The sequence below is a fragment of the Camellia sinensis genome, chromosome 5 (assembly GCF_055761805.1).
Source record: "Camellia sinensis isolate YWXY chromosome 5, ASM5576180v1, whole genome shotgun sequence".
Lineage (NCBI taxonomy): Eukaryota > Viridiplantae > Streptophyta > Magnoliopsida > Ericales > Theaceae > Camellia > Camellia sinensis.
This window is the reverse complement of record NC_138965.1, coordinates 220,220,726-220,235,457: the sequence shown is the minus strand read 5'-3', so window position 1 is coordinate 220,235,457 and position 14,732 is coordinate 220,220,726.

Below are 14,732 nucleotides of genomic sequence, written 5' to 3'. Positions count from 1 at the left end.
TTCTGCTTACGGTTCTTTCAATCTTTCTTAGTGCTTTCAGCTTCCGGGCTTCATGCTGAGGTAGTTTGGACAATTCTCATATCATTTGATCATGTCTCTCTCTCTCTCTCTCTCTCTCTCTCTCTCTCTCTCTCACTCTCTCTATTAGTTCCCACTGTTTTGTTCTTTTACGTGAGGAAGATGCTATTGCATTGCCATGTTGATGATCATTGCAGATATCATAATTCAGCTGTAAGTGCTCCAAAGTGCTTGCTGTAAGGTCCAAAATGTCGAAAAAACTCCTCTCTCTCTCTCTCTTCCTTTTTTCTTTTTAGAGTTGCAGTGTGTTAGCAAAATTGGTGTGCTTTCTTGTTCATTTACGGAGGGTGTTGTTTGCTTGAGTGGTTATCTTTGGTTTTTTTCGTCAGTTGTGTTAGCAAGGTGGTTCAATATATGAAATTTGGTCATTTATTAAGTTTGGATAAATACTATGGAAAAAATTACGCTCCATTTGATTTAGTTTTTAAAAAGAATTTTGAGTTATATTTTAAAAGATAAGTTGTTAAAATAGTTTAAAATTTTTGTTTGGTTATGTATTTTGAAAATAGTTTTGGAATGATTTGTAAATTTTTAATTTTTTTTGTAGTTGAATAAATGGGTGTGAGAAAAAAATTTGATTTATTGATATGTATAGTGTAAGAGAATGAGAGATGAGAGAAAAGAATTGATTAATTATTTATTAATAAAAAAAAGGTGAGAGGAGAGAAAAAATAATTTTATAAATTGATTACCCAAACATATTTTTTTGACTTTTTTATCCAAATATTAATTTGAAACTAAATCAAATGTTGCCTTAGTACTTTTGTCAAGGCCATGAAGTTTTGACGAGCTTACAAAAAAAAAAAAATTTAAATTATGCAAATCTAGCAAAAAAAATTCATAAATATAGTCAATAAGTAACCAATTAAAATAGCTTATTTCCAAAGGGGTCAAAAAAAAAAATGAATTTATTAAGAATGTATAATTATTTAAAATTTTATTAATTAATCTTTTTAGCAGATAAAAGTTAAAATAAATTTAAGAGGGTGTATAGGCCTCGTTTGGGAACAGGCTAATTTAGTAACTTTTTGGCTATTTGGCTAAAAAGGTAGGTAAAAAAAACTTGTATGTTTGGGATGACTTTTTGACTAATTACGAAAAGATGTGCAAAAAGTATAACTTTTTGGTATGGGTTGTTGGCTTTTTGGCTAATTTAGTAACTTTTTGACTAATTGACTAAAATAACCTCTTGCCAAACGAGGCCATAGTAAGATTTCTCTTAATTACCCAAAGACAAAAAAAAAAAAAAAAACTAATCTATTTTAAATTATTCTTTTTAAATGTAGACTATCAAGTAACTCTTACTCATGACTGTACAAAATATTGCCAACGATGTCAGAGTTGTGCGAAATCGGTCTGAATTGTGCATTGTTTTTCAGAGCGGGTTGGACGGATTGGAATTCTGGGGTGAGGGGTCGGTGCGGTTGGCTGCTTTCAAACTGACCCGACCCGCCATTGGCTTAAAAATGCAAATTATCAATTCTCAGCCAATCCTGTTTCACAATCCCAACATCAGATTCGATCTACTCTATTTTAAGGGTGCAATTCGGACGGGCTCAATCTGAGTAATCTGAATTTATCTCGAATTTTTTTAGAGCTTAGATAAGATATTTTTAAATTCGATACAGATTTTGGCAAAAATTCAGAAACTCGAATTAAATTTGAATGGATTAGGACAAAGACGTTAAACAACTCAAACAACCCGATACCCGAATTATACATATATAGATATATAAAAATATTAAATATATATATATATATATATATAAAAATTATTAACTACTACATGATATTAAAGCAATTTAGATTATTAAATCATATTGAATATATATTATATATACAAATAACATAAAATCTTACTTTTTTTATTTTTATTCATAAATTGTAAAAATTACTATAGCGACATCTCTCTTATATTATATAAATTATTTATTTTGATAATATTAAATTTTAATAATTTAATAATATAGCTGGAAAAAAAAAAAAAAAAAACACTAAAATTCATTTACAATTCGAGTAATTCGAGCAATTTGAATAATTCAGATTTAATTCAGGTCAGACTTGGGTAGACAATCTCGTGTTATAATTCGGGCCTAGACAGATCTGAGCACAACTTGAGCTGGGCTTAGACAACCTACCAATCCAACCAAACCCGAGTTACACCCCTACTCTATCTCCCCTCGCACTCCTCCTTAACTTGCCGCCGCTAGCCTTGCCGATCACCGATTTGGTACTCTCTCTCTCTATCTATCTGCTCTGTCTCTTTTACTATCTCTGCTCTCTCTCTTTGCTCTCATCTCGTTGATTGGTACTCAAATTACAAGAAAGAAATAGAAGTGGATGGCAAGTCGTTGAATGTGGGTCTGCTCTTTCTCTTTACTCTCTCTCTCTCTCTCTCTCTCTCTCTCTCTGCTTACTCTCTTTTTTGTTGATAATATTGAACCTAGGCTTTGAAAAATATTTTATATGCAAAGATTTTGCACAAGAATATATATTTTTTTATTAAATTTTCATTGTTTGGTTAGCGCATTTTTAACGTTTCATCAAATATTTCATCAAATCTGAATAAAAAAAAAGCATGAATTCCTCTATATGATATCAACTATTCCAATGATGAATTTGTAACTGTCATCAAAACACACGTTGATTGGGAGACGACCGGTTGGACATCTGGCCGGTCGACCGACAACCGTAATCCAACTTAACAAGTGCATTGCTCGTATGATTTCCCCTCTTTTTTTCTTCAGATTCTGTCATTATTTCTCTTTTTTCTTTTTTCTTCTCTCTTTATTTCATGAAAGAAAAGTAGTAGTTTTCAAACATTATTCACAAATAGGGGAACATGAGAAAAAAAAGTAAGCAACTCACCATCCAGACCAGATTTAAGGTGTGGAACGATGAAACTTGATCAAGACAACTGTCGAACAATGTACAATCAAATGCTGCTTTCCTCACAATGTGCTTGAAAGGACCAAGATCAATTGTTCTTATCCATTCTTTCTGCAACAGAAATGCATATCATAGAATATGTGAGAGTCAAAATTAAATAATGATCAAAGAATAATTAAAGAAAAAATTAAAATGGTAACAGAGATAAAAATTGAATAATACACTTAGGTTCCACAGTTGCTTTTTATGTGAACTAATCATATTTAAGCATCAATTTTTTACCAAAAAACAAAAGGAGAACTCTGGCACATTTTAAAAGAGTGAAACAATGAAAGAACCTTTTTCATGTGAACATATATAATCACTATAAATAAGATTTTGGTTTCGTAATCAAATAAGTTATCATTAGGAGCTCAATATCTAAATTAAAAACCCATGTCTTATTTACTTTTTTACCAGCAAAAATGTATATTTCGTCTTTATAACAAATATGTTTATTTCTCTTCTCTTCTCTTCTTTCCAGCATCAGTCTTTCAATTGAGGTTAATTGCAAAATTATTCCCTTTATCTGATTGATTATATATATATGGATGGGTGTGTGTGTGTCTGTGTTTGAATACAACTATATATAACTGTGTGGGTAAAAATCTGACCACACTGCCCGTTTAGTGATCAGCAGCAAAGCACCGGCAGAATAGATGGCTCCAACAACCTGTAACAGAAAGAAAAAGCTCCGGCGGTGGTTCTTCCACCCGGGGGCACTCCGACGATCAAGTCAGTATGTTTCTCAAGGATAATCAAGTATTAAACTGAATACTCAAGATATGAATTACATACCTTAGACCCACGGGGGTGCCTCTCTTTTATAATATACTTAATCCAAGTCCAACTAGAAATATGACTTCTGTGTACCCCAATCTTAGTACTTACTCTGGACTCTTTAGGAGATAGAGATAAACTCCCTAAGAGGTTTATCCTTATCTTAATTAAGTCCCCTCTTTGCTTCAGGACTCTTGTCCCTTATCTTCGGATTCCGACATCTTCGGAGATGACCTCGGCTTATCCGGGATTACCTCGGCTTAACTACCAGGACACGTGGCACCTCGGCTGACACGTCGGCGTCACCATGCCACGTGTTGGTATTCAGAAAATATGTCCCCACAACTGCCCCCTAGGTTCCATTACCTCGGCATTCTGAGATGATGGAACCTACACTGTTCGAAATTTTGTCACTTCTTTTCTGAGCAATGGTTCAAAAAAAACTGTTTTGCCAAGATTATCTTCTTTCAGCCGACGTGTTCTCTTCGGAGAACGAGGCTTCGGTCGTACTCCCCTACGCGCATGAGCTGTCATGCATATCCAACTGTTTCGTTTACGTGTTTCGTCTTTATTGGAGCGTTTTAGTGACGCGCCTGAAGCTGTCTGTTCGTTCGTCTGCGCCGTCTGACGCATGCGTTGCTCTAGGCGCAATAATTGCCCTATTTTTGCCGCCGTTTCAAATTTTTTTGACAAAACTCTTTTTTGCCTCTTCTTTTCCTTTACTTTTTTCATTCTGTCTTCTCGTTCTCTCTCTTTTTGAAAGCTTTTTCTTCTTCGAATCCGCCATTGCTTCAAACTTTCTCCTGGAACTGCTTTTGATCCTTCATTCTTGAAAAAGCCCTCTTTGTTGTTGCAACTGGTTTCTGGGTTTGGTGAGCATTGCCTTGGCTTCATTTGTTCTGGTAAGACCCTTTCTTTTAATTCTTCAATTCTCTTTATGTGCTTTTGTCTGTCTGCTGCCATTACTGATTTTGTTCGAGGTCTGGGATTTATTTGTCTCTTGAATTTGTGGCTATACTTTGAGCTTCTATGCTTTTCCATCATTCTCTTTGCTGCTGTTTCTTGATTTGTTTCTGTATCTCTACTGCTTCTGAGAACTATACCTCTGTTCTTGAATCTGAAACTTCGTCTTTGTTTTCTTTTTTTTTCTTTTTTTTTTTTTTGTATCTGTCCCAGATCTGTGCCCTCGATCTTTATCTTCATAGTTCATAGATTTGGGATTTGTCTATAGAACCCTTAATCCTTAGGGAAACTTGAAAAACGCCCATCTTTTAAGACAGATTCCTCTTAGTTTAAGCCAACATAATGGGTATGTGGAGGCATAGGGTAAATACCCCAACAAAACTTGAATACTTTAGACAAGAATTTTCTATCCCAGCCGATGTTCATCTTAAATTGGCCGGGGATAATGATACCATCGTGCCCACAGATCATACAATGCCCTTTCCAATAGTTGCTTTTACCGAATGTGGACTTCGGCTTCCACTCGATCCCCTCTTTCGTCAAGTTCTCCATTTCTATAGGCTGAACCCTATGCAACTCACTATCAATTCCTATAGGGTAATTAACGGTATTATTGCTTTAGCTAGGCAAGAAAACTGTCACGACCTAAACCCGGCCCTATGGGTTTAGCACCGTAACCGGCCAGTAATCCGAGATTACCGAAGGCCTGCTGAACAGTAATACAGTGAAACAGAGTACAGGGCCTGGCGGAAGCCAATACAGTAAATAAATAGTGTCCATTGAGCTGTGACAGTCTGTATGCAAAAAGGCTTTTCATACATTATACAAAAACAGTACAGAACAGTATACACAATATTCACATCCATTTAACTAGGGACTCAACCCCACATAACAGTACAGAAAACATTCCGTCTGTACAACACCGTATACAAAATTAACAGTCACACAGTACAGGGACCTAATCCCTGTATAACAGTACGGTAAACAGTCAGTCTATACAAAACAGTGAAACAGTACAAAAAGGGGGGGGGGGAAACTCTAAAACACCCCTAAGCCTTAACAGTAGGCTCGGAACCTCGCAGTGAGGCACAAAGGCTGGCTTGACAAAACTGGAGTTACCCTGACGCTCCTAGCTCCGTTCTGGTGCCTGTACACCTACATATATATATGAGCAGTGAGCTAAAGCCCAGTGAATAACATAAAGCGTAAAGGGGTTTAGAATGAATGTCCTTACAGTAATGAAAACAGTTCATTTCAATCAGTAATTCAGTTGCTCAGTACAGTAAACAGTCATATGTGGTACATCCATTAGCATAACAGTAACAGTAGGTCTTAAAAGACCGAACAGTAATGATGGCCATCAGTCAGTAAACAGTAGTGGTTTCACAAGGAAACCGACAGAGATCTCTGTGACAGTAACAGTAACAGTAAACCGTAGATACTAAGGATGCCACAGTACAGTTCAGAAATAAAGGACATACATTCATTCAGTAAATAATACCAGTTCAGTAAACAGTTCAGTTCAGTATTCAGAAGATAATCAGTTGAACATATCTTTACACAATTGTTACTCACAGAGTTCTGGGCTACAGTATGCTAGAGCGTGTCTCCCCAGTTGCCAACCCTACACAGTTAACAGGTTGAACACACTAAGCTACACAGTTGGGAAATCTCATAACTTAATCCCTAATTTGCCTTGGTGTGTTCTACAATGATATCCTCATCTAAATGTCTTAAACTAGGCCTAAGAATGCCTAGGATGGGATGAGGATGCAAAAATACACTTAGAAAACATTTCGCAAAGTTTGCTGAAAATAGGAGCCTCGCTCGAGCGAGACTTTCTACGCTCGAGCGTAAGTCCAAAATCAAAGGCTTCGCTCGAGCGAGGAATCCTTCGCTCGAGCGGTCTGCAAAACAGTAAAAGTACTGGATGCTGAAATTTTACGCGCGATGGTCGCTCGATGGTCGCTCGAGCGGAGCCCTGGACAAAGGTGCTCGCTCGAGCGGGGAATCCTTCGCTCGAGCGAGGAAGCCAAATCTGGAATTTCCAGATTTGCCTCCCAAGCTCAAACCAAGCATTCAACCACTCCAAACTCGACCTCTTGGTCCCAAATTCTTGAAAACATCATTAAATTCAATGTATAACAAGTTTCAAAGCTCAATTCATGAATTCAAGCCCCAAAGGTGAGTCAATTAAAACCATATTCAAACCCATTTTCAAGAACAATCATTCAAACATGCATGAATGAGTTTTAAACCAAATTGAAGCTCCAAAGCTTGCTCAAATGAGCTCATTTCTTTCCAAAACCAGATGAAAACATGGTCTATAACAACAATATGAGCATGCATGTACCAATGTCCATGTAATCAACCTCAAAATGCAACAATACCAACATGCATGCAAGAAATGATCTTCAATCCATCATTTATGGACCAAATCATGACTTAACTCTACAAATTAACATGAACCATGCAAGAACTAGCTCAAACACATCAATAAAGGTTGAGTTCTCTTACCTAGAGCCTCAATTACAAGTGTAGGACCACAAAGCAACAATCAACCTTCAATTCTCTAAGTTGTTTAAGCCAAATCTCAAGAACTACACAAACTCTCACTCTCTCTCTCTCTCTAAGTCGGCAAAGCAAGGAGAAATGGCTGATGGAAATGTGTTTTTGATACAAGGTGTAATGAGGCTCAAACATGTATGTTGAGTGGGCCACTAAGGGTGGCAATATGGTAAATAAAACAAACTCTTTAATTAGCTTATTTTATCTAATTTAATCATACCTAATCAATTTTCAGATAAATATACCATAAAATCACATTAATTATGAGGGTCACGGAACATCAATCGGTTTCTAATTCGGCCGCCGATAAGGCCTTCAATTAGCAGTTTAAACATATAAACATGAACAGATAATCAGACAATCAAACAGATAGAATGCAATTAACCATCATATACTCAGTTAATTCAGATTCCAATTTCAGTCAGTCGGTTCAGTATTTCATTCAGTTCGATTATCAGTCAGTTATCAGTCATTATCCGTTTCGTTTAACAGTAATCGGTGATTATCGGTAATCGATCAGTCCTTAATCAGTAAACAGTATGAGGGTCGTTACAGTCTCCCCTCCTTATAAAGAGTTTAGTCCTCTAAACTCGAGTTACCTTCATTCTGGAAGAAAACAGGATTCAGTGGAAACAGTTCAGGATATCGTTTGGCCATGTCATCTTCCCTTTCCCAAGTGGCATACACGCCACCATGGTTCTGCCAGTCAACTTTCACTAGCGGGATCTCTTTGTTCCTCAGTTTCTTGATTCGTCGGTTTACAATCTGTATAGGCCGTTCCTCGTAAGTGTAGTCATCACCCAACACTATCCGAGTAGGCTCAATCACATGGAAGGGATCCCGGAGATAATCTCTCAACATAGAGATGTGGAAGACGTTATGCATGTGCTCCATTTCAGGAGGAAGCGCAACTTGATACGCCACCGGATTGATTTTCTCAATGATCTCGTATGGTCCGACGTATCTCGGTGCTAACTTGCCTTTGACTCCAAAACGAGTCTGGCCTTTCATTGGTGTCACTTTCACAAAAACGTGATCACCCACTTCATACTCTCTGTCCCGTCTTCTGACATCTGCATAACTTTTCTGTCTACTCTGTGCAGTTTTCAATCTTTGCTGTATCAGTTTCACTTTTCCAGTTGTTTCATATACAATCTCGGGCCCAAGCAAAGGCCCATCTCCAACTTCTGCCCAGCAGATTGGAGATCTACATTTTCTGCCATACAATGCCTCGAAAGGCGCCATGCCAATACTCGAATGGTAGCTGTTGTTATACGCAAATTCAGCTAAGGGCAAATGGCTTTCCCAGTCTCCCTGAAAATCAAGGACACACATTCTCAGTAGATCCTCCAGAGTTTGGATGGTCCTTTCAGATTGGCCATCTGTCTGAGGATGATAGGCACTACTCAGCCTCAATTCAGTACCCAATGCAGTCTGTAGGCTTTGCCAAAACCTCGATGTAAACTTCGAATCCCTGTCAGAAACAATAGACACAGGCACTCCATGCAGTCTAACGATTTCATCAATATAGATAACAGCCAATTTGTCCGCATTATAAATCGTCTTGACAGGTAAGAAGTGAGCAGATTTGGTTAGTCTATCAACAATAACCCAAATTGAATCTATACCTTTTCTGGAGCGAGGTAATCCAACGATAAAATCCATCGTGATATGCTCCCATTTCCACTCTGGTATGGGTAGGGGTTGCAATAGTCCGGCAGGTCGTTGATGTTCAGCTTTGACCTGTTGGCAATGAAGACATTTGGATACAAAATCAGCAATTTCTTTCTTCATTCCCGGCCACCAGAAATTCTGTTTCAGATCTTGGTACATTTTTGTATTCCCCGGATGGATAGACAATTTCGAATTGTGGCCTTCTTGCAGAACTCTTCTTTTCAGTTCAGTATCATTCGGTACACACAGTCTTTCTTGAAATTTCAGTACATTATTCTCACATTTGAATCCCGGTCTCGGTTTAGATTCTCTTTCTTCGATGATCTTTTTCAAGAAGTCATCCAGTTGCTGTTTCTCTTTAATCTCCTCGATCAGTGCCGGTTGAGCAGAAATAGCAGCTAAGATTCCACATTGTCCTCTCAAAACAATTTCTATTTCAGATTTTTCCAGGTCACAAAGCAACTCTTTCTGCCCTGTAAGCAAACGGGCTAAGTTTCCAATCGGTTTCCGGCTCAATGCATCGGCAACGGTATTGGCTTTTCCCGGATGGTACAATATCTGTAGGTCATAGTCTTTAATCAGTTCCAGCCATCTCCGCTGTCTCATATTCAGTTCTTTCTGTGTGAAGAAATACTTTAGACTCTTGTGGTCGGTGTATACTTCACATGTCACCCCGTACAGATAGTGACGCCAGATTTTCAGTGCAAATACTACTGCAGCAAGTTCCAGATCATGGGTCGGGTAATTCTTTTCATGTGGTCTCAGTTGTCGGGAAGCATAAGCTATAACCTTCCCATTCTGCATTAAAACACATCCCAAACCCTTATGAGAAGCATCACTAAATACAGTATAACCATCCGTACCTGAGGGTAAGGTAAGAACCGGTGCAGTCACTAATCGAGTTTTCAGCTCCTGGAAAGCAGATTCTCTTTGGTCAGTCCAGTCAAATGATGTCCCCTTCTGAGTTAACTGAGTCAATGGTAGGGCAATTTTGGAGAAATCTCTGACAAATCTTCTGTAATATCCAGCCAATCCCAAAAAGCTTCGGACTTCAGTCACATTTGTTGGTCTAGGCCAGTTCACTACAGCTTCAATTTTCTGCGGATCAACAGAAATTCCATTTTTGCTAACAACATGCCCCAGAAACATAACATGGTCAAGCCAAAATTCACATTTAGACAGTTTAGCATACAGTTTCTGTTCTCTTAAGGTTTGTAGGGCAAGTCTCAGATGATGTTCATGCTGTTCTATACTTTTGGAGTAAATCAATATGTCATCGATAAATACAACAATAAAGTCATCAAGGTATGGTTTAAAAATTCTATTCATAAGGTCCATAAAGGCAGCAGGGGCATTCGTGACTCCAAAAGGCATAACCAAAAATTCATAATGTCCATACCTCGTTCTAAAAGCAGTTTTATCGATGTCTTCCGGTTTAACCTTCAGTTGATGATACCCCGATCTGAGATCAATCTTAGAAAACACTTGTGCACCCTGTAACTGATCAAATAAATCATCAATGCGTGGCAAAGGGTATTTGTTCTTTACAGTTACCTTATTCAGTTCACGGTAGTCAATGCACAGTCTCAGTGAGCCATCTTTCTTCTTGACAAACAAAACTGGTGCACCCCATGGTGAGGTACTGGGTCTGATGAACTTTTTGTCTAACAGTTCTTGCAATTGCACTTTCAGTTCCTTCAGTTCAGTTGGAGCCATTCTGTAAGGAGCTTTAGAAACTGGTTGTGTTCCGGGAATCACATCAACGGTAAATTCAATCTCCCTATCAGTCAAATCTCCTGGAAGATTATCTGGAAAAACATCTGGAAATTCCCTGACTATAGGAATACAATTCACATCAGTTTTAACACTATCATCAGTAGACACAGTCAGTACAGAACACAGATATCCTTTACACCCCTTTCTAATTAATTTAACAGCTTTCACTGACGAAATCAAATACGGAGGAGGTACTACTCCACTCCCATTAAACACAAATTCAGGCAAACCAGGTGGACGGAAAACAACTTGCTTGGTCACACAGTCAATAGTGGCATGATATTTTTGTAACCAATCCATCCCCAATATTACGTCAAAATGATCAATGTTCAATGGCAGTAAATCAATAAATAGATGCATATCCCCAACAATAATTTCACATGCGGGGTACATATAAGCACATGTCATGGATCCCCCTACGGGTGATGATACGGCTAGCAGATAGTTCATGGGTTCTAAGGGTCTATCCAATTTCCGTGAAAAAGCATATGATACATAAGAATACGTAGACCCCGAATCAATCAGTACATATGCATTTTGTGTACAGATAGAGAGGATACCTGACACAACGGTCTCAGTATTTTGCACGTCTCCCGGTACTAGGGCGAACACTCGGCCTTGCCTCATAGGCTCTTTCCCGGTAGCTCTGGGGTTAGGCTTTGGTGCTACAGTTGATGCTGCTGCGCTTGGTGCAGCTTTACCACCGGCTTGTGGAGCAGAGGGGCAGTCTTTAACCATGTGGCCCACCTTGCCACACCTGTAACAGGCTCCAGATATTCTGTAGCAAACCCCTTTGTGCTTCTTGCCACATTCAGAACAGGGTGGTATGAAACCACTCCCTTGGCTGGGGCTAGTTGTCAACCCCGTATTCTGTTTCTTGTTGGCTGGGTTGTGCTTGCCTTTCTTAAATTTGAAACTCTGCCTTTTTCCATGCCATTCAGTTGTTGGTGTTTCAGATTGTTTCACTGCTGCAATGTTCGACTCGGCCATCAATGCCCGGTCGAGAACACCCACAAAAGTCGGTAATTTCAAAACATTTATCCGGTCAAGTATTGCCACATTAAGGCCACCTTCAAATTTTCTGGCCTTCTTATATTCAGTATCCACCATGTGCGGTGCATAACGGGCAAGTTCAGTAAATTTGGTTTCATATTCTGCAACGGACATTGTGCCCTGCTTCAGCTGTTCAAATTCGGTCACTTTTCTATCCCTGACACACTGAGGGAAGTACTTTTCAAAGAAGGACTCCTTGAACTGAGCCCAAGTCATAACAGTATTTGTTTCGCGAATCAACATCCACCACCTTCTAGCTTCTTCTTGAAGGGTGAAGGTAGCTAACAATACCTTGTTCGCTTCCGAGCACGGAAACACTTCAAATAATTTCTCTGTTTCCAGAACCCAAGCTTCAGCTTTTAACGGTTCAAGGCCTCCCTGAAAGGATGGCGGTTTCATCTTGCTGAATTTATGGGTGAGAGCAATAATATCCCCATCATCCACATTAACATTAGGTTCCGGCTGTACCGGAGGAGGAGGAGGTGGGGGCGGTTGGTTCTGTTGTTGTTCAAGTCTAGCAGTTATCAGTTCTATCATTCTTTCCATTCTTTCCATTCTTGCCTCGGTAGACGAGGATTCAGGTTCATTTGCATTGTCCATTTCACTATAAGCAGTTATAACAATTTTAAACATAAGCAGTCATTTGTTTACCAGTTTAACACATTGGCAGATATTCAGTCATAACATAACCACACACTTATCATGCTCATGAGATGCCCTAATCACTTTTCTAGGACACCCTATAGCTCATTTGGACACGTGTGTGCGGTATAACTCGTGGTAAGTATCGCTCTGATACCACTCTGTCACGACCTAAACCCGGCCCTATGGGTTTAGCACCGTAACCGGCCAGTAATCCGAGATTACCGAAGGCCTGCTGAACAGTAATACAGTGAAACAGAGTACAGGGCCTGGCGGAAGCCAATACAGTAAATAAATAGTGTCCATTGAGCTGTGACAGTCTGTATGCAAAAAGGCTTTTCATACATTATACAAAAACAGTACAGAACAGTATACACAATATTCACATCCATTTAACTAGGGACTCAACCCCACATAACAGTACAGAAAACATTCCGTCTGTACAACACCGTATACAAAATTAACAGTCACACAGTACAGGGACCTAATCCCTGTATAACAGTACGGTAAACAGTCAGTCTATACAAAACAGTGAAACAGTACAAAAAGGGGGGGGGGAAACTCTAAAACACCCCTAAGCCTTAACAGTAGGCTCGGAACCTCGCAGTGAGGCACAAAGGCTGGCTTGACAAAACTGGAGTTACCCTGACGCTCCTAGCTCCGTTCTGGTGCCTGTACACCTACATATATATATGAGCAGTGAGCTAAAGCCCAGTGAATAACATAAAGCGTAAAGGGGTTTAGAATGAATGTCCTTACAGTAATGAAAACAGTTCATTTCAATCAGTAATTCAGTTGCTCAGTACAGTAAACAGTCATATGTGGTACATCCATTAGCATAACAGTAACAGTAGGTCTTAAAAGACCGAACAGTAATGATGGCCATCAGTCAGTAAACAGTAGTGGTTTCACAAGGAAACCGACAGAGATCTCTGTGACAGTAACAGTAACAGTAAACCGTAGATACTAAGGATGCCACAGTACAGTTCAGAAATAAAGGACATACATTCATTCAGTAAATAATACCAGTTCAGTAAACAGTTCAGTTCAGTATTCAGAAGATAATCAGTTGAACATATCTTTACACAATTGTTACTCACAGAGTTCTGGGCTACAGTATGCTAGAGCGTGTCTCCCCAGTTGCCAACCCTACACAGTTAACAGGTTGAACACACTAAGCTACACAGTTGGGAAATCTCATAACTTAATCCCTAATTTGCCTTGGTGTGTTCTACAATGATATCCTCATCTAAATGTCTTAAACTAGGCCTAAGAATGCCTAGGATGGGATGAGGATGCAAAAATACACTTAGAAAACATTTCGCAAAGTTTGCTGAAAATAGGAGCCTCGCTCGAGCGAGACTTTCTACGCTCGAGCGTAAGTCCAAAATCAAAGGCTTCGCTCGAGCGAGGAATCCTTCGCTCGAGCGGTCTGCAAAACAGTAAAAGTACTGGATGCTGAAATTTTACGCGCGATGGTCGCTCGATGGTCGCTCGAGCGGAGCCCTGGACAAAGGTGCTCGCTCGAGCGGGGAATCCTTCGCTCGAGCGAGGAAGCCAAATCTGGAATTTCCAGATTTGCCTCCCAAGCTCAAACCAAGCATTCAACCACTCCAAACTCGACCTCTTGGTCCCAAATTCTTGAAAACATCATTAAATTCAATGTATAACAAGTTTCAAAGCTCAATTCATGAATTCAAGCCCCAAAGGTGAGTCAATTAAAACCATATTCAAACCCATTTTCAAGAACAATCATTCAAACATGCATGAATGAGTTTTAAACCAAATTGAAGCTCCAAAGCTTGCTCAAATGAGCTCATTTCTTTCCAAAACCAGATGAAAACATGGTCTATAACAACAATATGAGCATGCATGTACCAATGTCCATGTAATCAACCTCAAAATGCAACAATACCAACATGCATGCAAGAAATGATCTTCAATCCATCATTTATGGACCAAATCATGACTTAACTCTACAAATTAACATGAACCATGCAAGAACTAGCTCAAACACATCAATAAAGGTTGAGTTCTCTTACCTAGAGCCTCAATTACAAGTGTAGGACCACAAAGCAACAATCAACCTTCAATTCTCTAAGTTGTTTAAGCCAAATCTCAAGAACTACACAAACTCTCACTCTCTCTCTCTCTCTAAGTCGGCAAAGCAAGGAGAAATGGCTGATGGAAATGTGTTTTTGATACAAGGTGTAATGAGGCTCAAACATGTATGTTGAGTGGGCCACTAAGGGTGGCAATATGGTAAATAA